The following is a 13,054-nucleotide window of genomic DNA, read 5'->3' on the forward strand; positions in this document are numbered from 1 at the left end:
TAGAAGGAAGCTGGAGAGGGACTCTTGTCAAGAACTGTAGTGACAGGACAAGGGAGCAATGGGTACAAATTGAAAGGGGGGGAATGTAGATTAGATATTAGGAAGAAATTTTTTACTGTGAGGGTGGTGAAGCACTGGCACAGTTTGCCCAGAGAGGCTGTGGATGCTCCAAACGTGGAAGTACTGAAGGTCAGGTTGGAGCACCCTGGTCTAGTGGCAGGTGTCCCTGCTCCTGGCAGGGGGATTGGAATGGGAGGGTCTTTAAGGTCCATTCCAACCCTTTATCATTTTATGATGTGCTTATAAAATGCAGTTTGTACTTGTAAAACACATCTGATAAGAGTTCCAGAACATAGCTGTGTCAGGACATCCGTGGAAACACACAGGTGAGGCTGGAAATAGGAAGATCCCTTATTAGGGCTGGTGATGGAATCAGGTGTCGGCAGGAAGCACAAACTGAAGTAGTGGGGAGTTGATAGGGGCCCAGAGTCCCTAATTTAGCGGCTACAAAACAATGCTTTCCTTAAACTCTGATTTAACTCACGAGGAAGGCGGATGGAGCGCCTTCCTCCCCCGAACGAAGTGTGAGCGCAGCGCGGGACAAAGCCTTGTGTAAAAACACCTGTGAAGGGATCAGCCGCAGCAGAGACCTTGGAACAGCCCAGTCGCCGGAGGTGGTTGGGCTGCCCCCAAAACAGCTCGCTGGCATCCAGGATTTGGAAAATCTTTACCCAGCTCCCAGTTCCTGTCCCGATCGCTGTTGGCCGGGTCGCAGGGCACTGTTTCAGTGTCGGGGGGAGGGCGGCGCTCCGGTGACTCTTGGCCCCTTTACCCGCAGCCCCTTCGCGGAGTTTTCTTCCGAAGCGCCGTGTCCCCGCTCGCCGCCGCTCTGGCAGGGCGGCACTTTCGCATCTGAAGGCAAAACCCACCCACGCATCAAGTGACTCACAGCACTTTCCCCCCGGGGTCGGCCCTGCCCCTTTAAGAGCTCCCGCCCGTCCCCCCTCGCGCTCTGTCCGCGCCGCTCATTGGCCGCCTGCGGTGCCGCTCTCCGCCGGTTCCTGTTTCGGCCACCTTACCTTGTTGACGCCAGTCTCGGCCTCCCTGGTCTTTGATTGGCCCGCGCCGCCAATGTTTGTGGCGGCGATTGGCCCGCGCCAGCCCGGCCACGCCCAGTTGAGGGCGAGCGACGTCCTCTCCGATCTGCCTGCCTCTGATTGGCCGCCGGGGCTCACCCTGCGCGCGGCGATTGGTGTCGGCGCGGGCAGCAGGGTGGGCTGCGCGGGCGGGCTGTGGCGCGGAGGCGGTGGCGGCGCTGGCGCGGGGTGTCCGTGTCCGTGTCCGCCCGGCGGAGGATGGTCCCGGCGCTGGGGCCGCCGTGCAGCGCGCCTGGCCCGACCGTGAGTGCGGGGCTGGGGCCACCGGCGGCGCTCCCAAGGGGAGCGGGATGAGGGCGTGGGACGGACAGCGGGGCTGCGGCGCCGCACTGGGCCGGGGCCGCGCTGGCCCCGGGACACCGGTGGCAGCCCCGCCGTATGGGGGCCAGTGCCCCTTTGTCCGGGCCAGCGGGGCCCGGGCAGGGGCGGCAGGGCCAGGCGGGCCCGGGCGCAGCTGGCGGGGCGCGGGCGGCCCTTGGCGGGGCGGCCCCGGACGGTCCCGGCTCGGTAGCGGTGCCCGGGCCGTGCCCAGGGAAGTTGTGCCGCCGCTGCGAGCCCGGGTTGCCCCGGTGAGGTTGGTGTGTGTGGCCGGGGGAAGCAGCGGTGAAGGTGTGGAGACCGGGGTGTCCTTATCGCTTTGCAGCCTTGATGCTGTGAGACAATTGAGCCGCGGTCGCCCTTCGGGGAGTTCCTTTGGGCGCTGTTCCCCGGTGTGGCATCGTCTCGTTAGCCCGGGATGCGGAATGCTCCGTGCATCCCGGCCGTGTGCCCGTGCGGTGTGACATCCCAGCCGGGAAGCTGGCCCACGTCAGAGGACACTGTACAAGCCGGCTCTTTTATTTAGAACTCGGTCACTGGAAACTAACTTTTCCTGTTGAATGTGTTTTCAGCTTGGTCTCCTAAGGAGAGAAGACTCCTTTCTTCTCCTCTACATCCTCATTTTAGCTCTCTGTCCAATTTCAGTCACATTTGCCAGCAACAGGAGACTGAAGTCTTTAGTTTTGTGGAAATTGATATCTGACACACGCAGAAGGTCACACTTACTGCTTACACTAAGGCCCAGAATCCAGCTCCTTGTGACAGAGAGCAGGGGTGAAATGAGTCCATGAACACACCTAAGGCTGCATATAGCTGTGGCACATGATGCCCATTGTCTATGGAAATCTGTAGGGAAAAGGTGGAAGTAAGACAAAGGGAATAGTGTTGTGTTGAGTTTCTGTCCATAAGGAGGTAAAATATCACAGATGTATTTTTGCTTTCCACATAATAGCTTGAACTTCTATTAGATTTCACCTAGACATATGATTATTAAATAATTCTAGCAGACATAACTTAATGATTGCACAGTTAAGTGTCCAGAAGTCAGGTAGTGCAACAGCTTGTTTTGGAAGCCTGATTTTAGCTTTACTTTTCATATACAATTCATGGGGACCATCCTATTTGTGTGATTATGTTACTGTAACAAACTGCAGAGTGTTGTTTATCGCTCATGAATTGTGGGCAGTAATCAGACAAATGGAAATAAAGAAACATCCTATGAGGTAATGGTTATTATAAGGATTTATAATTTTTAATTTTTTGACTTTCAATTAGTGCCATAATAATAATTTATGGGTACATTTTGGGATGAAATAGATTTGGCAAATGAAAATACATTTGCCACTGAATGGGAAATAAGCTTAGAAAATGTTCATGTCTTGGGCATGATTTTTAAGGTGCATGCATTCAAAATAACATCAGTTGTCCGAAACAGTACGAGAACATTGCAAACTTTGAAGTATTTGAATGTTACTTATTCCCTTAGAGACTTACTTATTCCCTTAGGATATGGATACATGGGGAGATTTTAACGGAGTAGATGAAAAACGGTGGTGGATCCTGGAAGAGTCTTGACAGCTGCAAGGAGATAATTAGGAAGTAAGTGCTAGATAGTAAGTGCTTTTTTGCTTTGATTCGTAGTTTTCCAAGTAGTGTTCTGAGGAGCTGACCAGGGATAGATTGAAGTGACTGTCGCTCAAGTGGCCCTGTGGTGTGTGGTTGGCACGTGTGTGCCGTGCCCATCGTGGGCTCTCGTGTGTAACTGAGGTTTAGTCGTAGTCTGAGATTTCAAAGATATCTTGGGAATAAGAAGGAAAAGATTCTGTGAATGTGTTCTGCTGACACTGCTGGGCAAGCTACTGCAGCTGCTTTTCACCTTCGTGCTTTTTTGAGCGTTGTTTGTTTGTTGTTGGTTCCCCCCCCACACTCCGTGTGCTGAGGTTGTAAGAACACCTCTGGCTTCCACATATTGAAGTGCAATGAATTAGGTAACAAAATGATTTGGGGCAGTGCATTCCAAATATTTAAGCAGGCTTTTCATTTGCAAAGTGCCTTGATACAAGATGCGTGACATTGTAACCAACCGTGTGAGGCTTGGATGTGAATTACTACAATGGATGCTGTACAGGGTAGAAGAAATAAATAGACAACATAAAAAAGTCAAGGGCTGTGAGATGCTGGATTTGATAAGAACCATTCTGTGGTTCAATTTTTGTTACAGCAGTGCTTGTGGTTTTATGGTCTTAAAAATAACTTTGTAAATGACGTGTGGCTGGGGGAGGTATAAGTAGTGTAACATTTGATAGGAAGGGTTTCCCAATGAATCATGGTTATTTGCATCGTAAGAGCTTGTAAAAATACCATAAAGTCCGTGCCACTTAAAAGGGCAGTGAATACGTATCACGGTCCAAAGTTTCAGCTGAGACAGTTTTCAATTAAATTACAATATTGTGCACTGTCCTTGATGAAAATACCAGTGAAGCTGTGTGTACAAAGAGGTGTTTAAATGAAAATGTTTGTGTAGAACATGTACATGCATAACACCTGACAGCTTTAATGTTCCTGGTTGTTTCATAATGGTCTTCAGGCCTCTGAAGAAGCGTAACACTTGTCTCCACCCTGGTGGACTGTCTACCCATAGTATCACCGGTCATTTTATGACTTAGTTTCTGTGCTAGCATTCTTCATTGCAGTTGTGTTTGTGACTTCTTTATTTGAGTTAAATCGCTCAGGAACACATTTTCCTTCCTATTCTGAAAGGTACCAGTCTTAATGTGCAGTGGCATGGGGGGTGTGTTTGAGCAGGAGGGCTTCCTTTGTTTCAGGTTGCAGTAAGATGTATAAAGGTCTCTACTCCTTGATTAGGATACATTGTGCAGCGACCAGTTTATGTAATGCTAACCTAACTTGCTGGTTAAAATACAATTCCAGCTTTTATATGTGCATATAATGTGTCCAAAGTGTACTTTACTTTGCTACCTTACAAGTGTAGTGCTGTTGTCATGCTTTGAGTAAGCACGAAAAAGGTTCTGCTGTGTGCACAGGATTGACAAATTGTGTGTGAACTAGGATTGTTTCCTGTATGAAAAGCTACGGCGTTAGTCTTCTAAGGTGAATGAATTACTTCTGCAACCATGACATGTGATAACAATCTCTTACATCAGCCATGCTGTGTGGCCTTGTGATTCAGATAAGAAGAAAGTAACAGGTTGTTAAAATGTTTCATGCTTCCTGCTGACAAGTGCCTTTCCCACTCAGTTACCTGAACTCCTGTCAGGGTAACTGACCAAGGTGAAGATCATAAAATGAGATCAATGCCATCTGAAAGCACATCTCAGTCATGCTGGTACTCTGATAGCACAAAGAATGAGTTCTTTGTGGTCCATCTCCAGTGCGGCTGGAATGATCCAAGTATGGATCTGTTAACTTACAGATCTTAATGCAGGTTTCTCAGATCCTGTGATCCTTTTCTCTAGCTATTGGTGTGGTGGACAGTGCCATGAGAAGATTATTGAAAACATTGTCCTTTAAAAGCAGTGTAAAGGTATTGTGGGAAGAGGAGAACCTAAAGTTTTGCTCTTCTCCAAGTAGCTGAAGTTTAAAGTGAAAGTAATGTTGTCCTGCATCTGTCATCTGTAATGTGTGGTTGGCTTAAGGGACACAATTCATGTCAGCCTTCAGCCTTTGAAGTTGGACTCTGCTTTGCTTTTACACATCAGTGAAGTTGTTAGATAGAAACTGAACACAATTCTTGTACAAAGCTTTGTACTGAAGCTCTTTTACTCATTCACTAGAATAGCAAAATGGTGGTAGCCCAACACCAACCTACTCCAAATCAGCAACAAGGAACACCATTTCATTTTTTCACTTGTTGGAGTACCCATAATCTTGTCGTTTCAGTGTGTTTGTTTGGGAGGGTAGAGTGTGTCTGTGATCCTTTCATGAAGTAAATTTTACGTTGAAGTAATATTCTTGTCTGGCTTCCCGTGTGAGGAGTGCCAGTGAAGTGAGGAAGAGCTACGTGTCTCAGCATTATTTGGAAGGAGCTGGGACAGTAGGCAAGGATAACCATCTTTTTACAGATTTTTCCCATTGTTGCTATAAGGGCAATTTATTAACTAAGGAAAGTTAGGTATCTAGTTTAGCGTATGTTGCAGTGTAACTTATTGACTCTATTAGCATGCAGATTTGGTAAAATAATTAATACAAGCAAAGAATTTTATTTTGCAGTGTGTCGGGTTTCAACAGTTGTCTTTCAGAGCTGTGCAGCTCACATTTCAACATAAGAAGAGTTAGGTTGAAACCTGGCTGAATGGCAGGGGCCAGAGGTGGTGATCAGTGGCCCAAAGTCTAGTTGGAGACCAGTAACTGGCAGTGTATGCCAGGGATCAATACTGGGACCAGTCCTGTTGAATATCTTTATAAATTATCTGGATGATGAGGCAGAGTATGCCCTCAGCAAGTTTGTTAACACCAAGCTGTGAGGAGTGGCTGATATGCCAGAGGGTCGTGCTGTCATCCAGAGGGACTTTGACAGCCTGTAGAAATGGGCTGGCAGTAATCTCATGCAGTTCAACAAGGGCAAAGTCCTGCACTTGGGGAAGAACAACTCAGTCTGCCAATATATATGGTGGGGGCATCCAGCTGGAAAGCAGCTTGGCAGAAAAGGACCTGGAGGTCCTGGTGGACACCAAGTTGAACGTGAACCAACAATGTGCCCTTGTGGCAAAGGTGGTGGTGAATGGTGTCCTGGGCTGAATTTGACACGGTAGTGTCATCAGGCTGTGGGAGGTGATCCTTCCACTGTACTCAGCACTGGTGAGGCCACACCTGGAGTTCTGTGGTGAGTTTTGGGTAACCCAGTACAAGAGAGACATGGATGTACTATAGAGAGTCCAGTGAAGGGCCACAAAGTTAATTTAGGTACTGGAGCGTTGCTCATCTTGAGAGGCTGAGGGAACTGTGGCTGTTCAGCCTGGAGAACAGAAGGCTCAGGGGATTCTCATTGATATGTATAAACACCTGAAGGGAGGGTGAAAAAAGGAAAAGAGGATGGAGCCAGGCTCTTTTCAGTGGTGCCCAGTGACAGAACCAGAGGCTCCATCTGAACACCAAAAACCACTTTCTTACTGTTGAGGGTGACTGAGCACTGGAACAAGTTGTGCAAGGAGGTTGTGGAGTCTCCATCCTTGAAGATACTAAAAAGTTGTCTGGCCATGGTCTTGGGCAACTGGCTCTAGGTGGCCTGGCTTGACCAGATGTCCTCCAGAGATCCCTTTCAATCTCAACTGTACTTTGATATCCTAACCTACTTCAGAACCTAAGAAATTCTCAGAAGAGTGCATAAAACAAAAAAGTCAGTGTTTGTAGTGCTGTAGTCACATCTTGCCTACATGACCATTGTTCTGTCAATGCTGTCTTTAGGTACAACTGCAGCATTTACCATTTGTATCCAAACTATTTAAAAAAGTGGTAATTTTTATTTGGTAGTGTACTGTACTCAGTCAGCATGCATGTGCACTGTGCTTTGGAATTGCAGTTTCCCTGCTCTGTAGTATTAGCTGGGGGCAACAGCTCTGCCTTTGAGCCTCTAACCAATGGTGCCCATAACTCTTGCACACTCTTTCTTCTGTCTTGCTCTCCGTGACTCAAGTTCAAAATTTCTCTTGGAGGGAGCTGTTGGGTACTTACCTAGTGTCCATGTTCACTTAAATGAAAGTGAGAGCCAAGGACATCTTGGGATTGTTTTTGTTCAAGTCTATGATCAAAAGTGATACTCAATCTCAACAGCTGCTGATTTGGATTTTTAAGTATTGCAGTGGTGTCTGCCAAGGTCATGTTTTTTATACTTCCTGTGGCTGGCAAGTTGTAGGGAGTCCCACTTCTAAATTGTTTCGAGGCTTTACAGTCCATTTACTCACTTTGTGTGTGATTTTTCTGTTTTATTCTGGGTGAGGATGGGAGGACCCTGTGTTTCCTAGTCTGGAAACCATATGAGCTATCCCTTGCTATGGAGATCTCCCACTTCTAGTTCCACTTTAAGGTATTCTTGCCAAGTCAGTCTTTGGTGGCAATAAGGAGGTAATTTCAAACGGTTATGGAAAAAGAAGATGGAGGTATGGCATTTTAATTTTATGAAATTATTTTTTTAATTAATTAAAACTTGCAGGATCATGGTATCAGTCTGTTCCTTCCCTTTATCTATTAATTTCAGACTTCTGCAAAGTAGTGAGTTGGAAATCTGGTTTTAGTTTCTTCTCCGTTGTCAGTGCTAAATATCTGCAGTAGTGTTATTTGGTTTTCATAGTGCTTTCAGAACTACTTAGTTAGCCCTTTTAGCTCATGTATAGTCATTCTGCTAAGCTAAATGAATAGTGCCTAAAGTGGTGGAATTACTGAATTCAGGTTTCCTATGGATTTGCACCTAGTGGTTCCATTTTCTTGTGTCTTAACATATGTTGATCTTGCTTTTAAATTTCCTCTTTGAAAGTGTTAAGAAAGTGCCTGCTTTTGCTGGTCGTCTGGGCTCAGTTATCTTTAGTTTGGACCTCTCTGTTAAACGTAATTGAAAAAGTTTGCAGCTTTATCCCTGCTATTATTCAAAACTGTCAAACATCCAGATCATAAGATGAGTCCTTTATTCCTGGAACTGAAATAATTGCCCAGTGGACCCACTGTCTATAGAAAAAACCTCTTATCACATTGAGGTTGTGAAGGACCTAAGACCTTCTGTGAATAGTCTGGATATAAAATGTACATTGCAAAATTGTGGGGGTTTTGTTGGATTTGGGGACAGAGTGTGTGTGTGTTTGTTTTTTAAAGCTCATTAACATGGAATTAGGGAGTGCATTTGATCAACTTATACATTAAAACTGAAATACTGTTTTATTTTACCTTGTACTTCAGCCATTTCTGCCCTTAGCCCCAATAAGATTCATAAGGAAATCCTTCATTCTGGAAGAGCAGTGTTTGTAACCAAATCTCAGGATCGATCTCTTCTCATATTGGAGAGGAGCTTTGTAGTAAAGACCCATAGAATATTGCTTCCTGTATCATGAACCCTCAATGAGTTCTTTGTGTCAGATTTCTCAAACCCCAACCCTATAAAATATTCAAGAACTTGCCTGTGTAGTCCTTTGTGCTGAATGACTTACATTTGAAAAGATGAATGAAAAAATTTGACACACAAACTCTCTGGCTGCCCTGCACATTTCAGCTCTAGGATATTTTGCACTGCTTATTAGTAGGATCCTCAGGAGAGAGTGGCAAGCCAGTTTAGCATGTGTCTGACATAGCTGTCAGAGGATCAGTTGATACCTCCTCGAGACTGTGTGCAGTTTTATAAACAGACTACGTGAGGATCCTTTGTAGTTGCAGAACAAAAAGAGCTCAGCTTAAAACCAAACCAATGAAGCAAAGAGTAGTATCCTGGCTATATCATTGTAGCCAAAGTGAATGTTTTTATGTTGTAGTTCTAAATTGGTTATCAGGCCCTGTGATGAGGTACTGTTCTTTGAATAGAGATTTCATCTGTAGATAAGGTCACATCAGAAAGCAGAATTAGACTGGCTCCCACTGGAACAGGTTGCCCAGGGAAGTTGTGGATGCCCCATCCCTGGAGGTATTCAAGGTCAGGTTGGATGGGGCTCTGAGCACCCTGGTCTAGTTGAAGGTGTCCCTGCCCACGGCAGTGGAGTTGGAACTAGATGATTTTTAAGGTCACTTCCAATCCAAACCATTCTATGATACTGTGATTCTGTGGCTTATAGCTTCTACATTTGTCCAGTTGGTCTTTGGTGTTTCAAATACAGCTTTCATATGTGGATGAATTCCTCAGTTATAAATAATTATCTTGGTTGCAGTATTGAGAGACCATGATGACTTACATGTTACAGCTTTTTTTCAGGAAAAGAATTCTTTGTTCTTTAGGCAACACACTGCTGTGAGGTTTGGCTCACCAACAGATGCTCTTGCAGTGTGAGAGCACTCACTCAGCCTCAGCCATGGTGCAGGCAATCTTTGTCATCTAGTGCAGGTAACCTAACCCACACAGAAGTGATGACCCATATTAGGAGGAAGTTGTCTGCAATTCACTTGTATCCCTTAGCTTTCACCATCAAAACAGGCTTGTGACTCCTTTGTCAAGCAGAGCATAATTAGATACCTGTCTTCTCTTTGAAAATGATTTACTATTTTGAAGTGTACTGTGGATCATTGGGTGTAGAAAGCCAGGGAGATGAGCACTGTCTTGCAATGTAGAGACAGTCCTCTTACTTTCTCACTTCCTTCATGGAATTGGCATGTGGTAACTTGTGAATCTTAACACACTACATGGAGATCATGAGGATTTCCCTGGTCATTCATTTTTAATTTCCTAAAGAAAAGAGTGATGTTCCCCTTATTTTGATCTAAAGTGGCTGAAGATGCTCTTTGGGGTGACAGCTCTGGTCTTTGTGATTCTAGCTTGTGTACTGGTTGCGTAATTACAGCTCCCAAATGCCTGCTTCCCTATAACAATTCATCCAGATGACACAGGAGATAGTTCACTGAGGCATCTTCCTTTGCTTACACTGTGCCACTTCAGTCTATTTGTAGTAAGTACCAAGATCATCTGCATAATGTGTGAGGGTGGCAGCAGCTCACATCTGGGTGCAAAATATCTGGAGATACCTCTCCTTAAATACTTTCCAGACCATAATCAGTAAGTAAGAGACTTAGTTCAGTGGACATGATCTCTCTCTGCCTCTCCTCTAAGGTTTAAAAATAAATTACTTAGGAACACTTGAGGGGCAACAATAGTAGACCAAGAAGAATAAAAATGAGAGGTGGATCTTCAGTTAGAAAAGTTTCTTTTTTTTTTCCTTCTGAGGTTTCTTAAGCAGATCTGGTCAGGATTCCTCAGAATGACCCTACACCTATGCTATCCTGAAACTGCATGTTAGTTAATGGCCACCAGCAATTATGTCTTTGATATTATGAACATTACAAATGAAAACAAAACCTAATGTAGATATAAGGGAATATCACTTGAGTGATAACCCTGCTTCTTCCTTCAATGCTGTTACAAAAAAAAAAAAGACATTTTCTTTGTAATTCTTTTACCTGTGAGCCTTACTAAAACTTTATTGCTTTAAGTCAGCAGAAGGAAAAATACCAGTGTTTTTGAGTTTAGATAATACAAACATAAGAAGTAGAGAAAAAATTGTAAAAGCAGTGAAGTTTTTTTCTATTAGTTATTTGCAAACATCTTTTTAAAAAAATTGCCCTGTGTAATAAGTTTTAGCTTATTTGTATTGGTTTACTTTTCCTAACTTTTGCAGAAGCTCTCAGAACAGCCTGGTTGCCCTGGGAAACTCTCAGCTGGTTTGCATCACGAAAGTGGATTCTATGAAAAATCAAGAGAGCTCCCTCCTGCCCTTTAATCCCTCATACCTCTTCCTTGGCAAAAGGTGGAGCATGTTGTGCTGGATCAGAGCCAGCTGATCAGCCAGTGCACACGTGCTGCAGAGTTGGTCACAGACCCAGCTGTATCCAGATCTGCAGTGTCAGCACTGACCTCACTTCTCCTTCTCTGCTCAGTCCCAGGTTTTTGTAAACATCTGGGACTTCATCTCTTTGAGGGGTTCAATTTAGGTCAGTCAGTGGGCCCAGCTGTGCTGTGAGTGGATTAAGGGACACAGTAGCAAGAAAACCTTGATTTTTTGAGAAACCAAACTGAAAGATATCCAAGGGACTTTCACCAGGAGTAATAGCCCTTTTCATTTTCCTGTGTGGTAGTCATAACCGATTAATGTGATAGGCAACAGTAGTTGGTATAGGTAGGTAACAATCACAAAAGTAAGCTTTGGGTTATGTTTCCTGCAATCATTTTATTAGGTAAATACAAAATTAAAATAGAAGCGTTCCAAGGGGGGGAGTAAAAAAAAGGCAGTAAATCGTGTGTCTTGATCGTAAGGGCACCTTGCTTGTGATTAAAAGCTTGGATTAAGTCCCTGATTGAAGCTAGCCTTGTTCTAAAACATGCAGGGAGGATTGCAAAAGTGAGCTCCAGGAGTTGCTTGAATGAAGAAGACACTGTCTTGCAGGAAAAAAGCATTTGAGTAGTTATTTTCTGTGTCTTGGAACTGATCTTAGCTGTAAATTAAGGCTAACTTCACGAGGTGTACCAAACCAGTAAGAACTGTGAGATTGTAGCAATGTAACAGCATAAACTTCCTGAAGTATTTTAGGAGGAAGAAAGATTTGGACTGCTGGTAGTTTTACAGAATATGTGCAACTGCATATTAAAGAGGTTCTTTCTGCCTCATGCAGAAGAGTGGAATAGCTTTGCTAATTTGAGGAGGGTTGAAAGGTAATGGATTGGAATTATTATTTTCTTTTTAAAAATGAATAGTAAGTTTGGAAACAGTTCCTAAATAAGGAGTGAAAAATAATGCCAAATAAAATAATCTAAATTAACTTTTTCTTAAATCTGGTCAGTGCATGTTTTGATGAAACGATTTCATAAAATTTGGTGAATAATACCTGCAAAGATGGGTGGTAGAAAAGAAGATACTTAAACAAATTGGTTTCAAGTTTTATACCCTGTGTTTCTGAACTATAGAGGAGATTAAATTATGTTAAACTTAAATCTTCACAAAGTATCTATTTCTGCGGTTGACATTGCATTTAAATTAAAATCAATATTTTAGGTTGACATTGTAAGTGCTATAAACTACATAAAGCTTGAGGAAACCTTGATACTAAATAAATATAAGTGTTGACTTGCTTCTCTTTACCTGTCTTTAGAATTTGGGATTTGCTACATACTTTCTGCAGAAGACATTCAGCTGAGTTAAGTGAGCGTATTTCATGAGGAAACTTAAAATACACTTGCCTCTGAGCTTATAAAGCAAAAACACATATTTTGCTTTAGAGAATCAGTGGAGTCTCACTGTGAAGAAGCCATTGTCAAAGCTCTGGTGATACAACAGCTGAGGGGAAGAAATGGAGACAGTGTGACCATTATTCATTAGCCCTCAGAAGTCTCCACCTAGGCAGCATTTTTCTTTTCAATTCGCAAAGCCCATATTTTTAGCAGCTCTTAAGAAAACCACCTTCCTGGTGTTGCCAGCTCTGGCTGTTTTGTGGAGTATCAAGTAAAATGCAAAGATTTTTGTCTTTACAGTATAAGAATAGCAAAAAACAAGTTCACCGTATTCCTTACGGTACAATCTATCAGTAGAAACCCCAGAGCTGTATACAAGTGTTGTTTAACAAACTTAACCACCTCTTTTCAGTGAAACTTGAAATAAAGTAAATGGTTAATTAGATAGCCTTGTTTCTTTTTACCAGTCCCACAAAAGTGCTTTGAAACTTTTGTGGAAACATTGGTTGAATGGCAAACTTTGGTAAACTTGACTTGAAGTAATTCCACAGTAAAGTGAAGTTAGAATAACAGTCATTGCATTCCTATGCCCTGTCTTCTGTATGAAATGGGCTGTAGATCCCAGTGGGTTTGAAGCATATAAAATACAGACTTTAAGTTGTTTATATTTGTGAGGCTTATACACTTGGTGTGTCAGCAACTAGCTTGAAAT

At 43.7% G+C, this 13,054-nt stretch overlaps 1 protein-coding gene across 9 annotated transcripts in view; it reads left to right on the forward strand.

Annotated features, from left to right (window-relative positions):
* Positions 1 to 1,066: 1,066 nt before the first annotated feature.
* The window catches only part of USF3 (upstream transcription factor family member 3), a 35,993-nt gene continuing 24,005 nt past the window's right edge, over positions 1,067 to 13,054 (forward strand). For 5 of the 9 annotated variants that reach the window (XM_051780330.1, XM_051780327.1, XM_051780332.1 and 2 more), the window contains exon 1: positions 1,067 to 1,400. The gene's annotated coding sequence lies outside the window, so the exon portion shown is untranslated. Of the gene's footprint in view, positions 1,401 to 1,461; positions 3,075 to 4,282; positions 6,319 to 13,054 lie in introns of those variants that run through there. The other 4 variants (XM_051780329.1, XM_051780325.1, XM_051780328.1 and 1 more) reach the window with 2 other exon arrangements.

The sequence above is a fragment of the Manacus candei genome, unplaced genomic scaffold (assembly GCF_025592945.1).
Source record: "Manacus candei isolate 608988 ecotype Guabito, Panama unplaced genomic scaffold, ASM2559294v1 h1tg000014l, whole genome shotgun sequence".
NCBI classification, from domain to species: Eukaryota; Metazoa; Chordata; class Aves; order Passeriformes; family Pipridae; genus Manacus; species Manacus candei.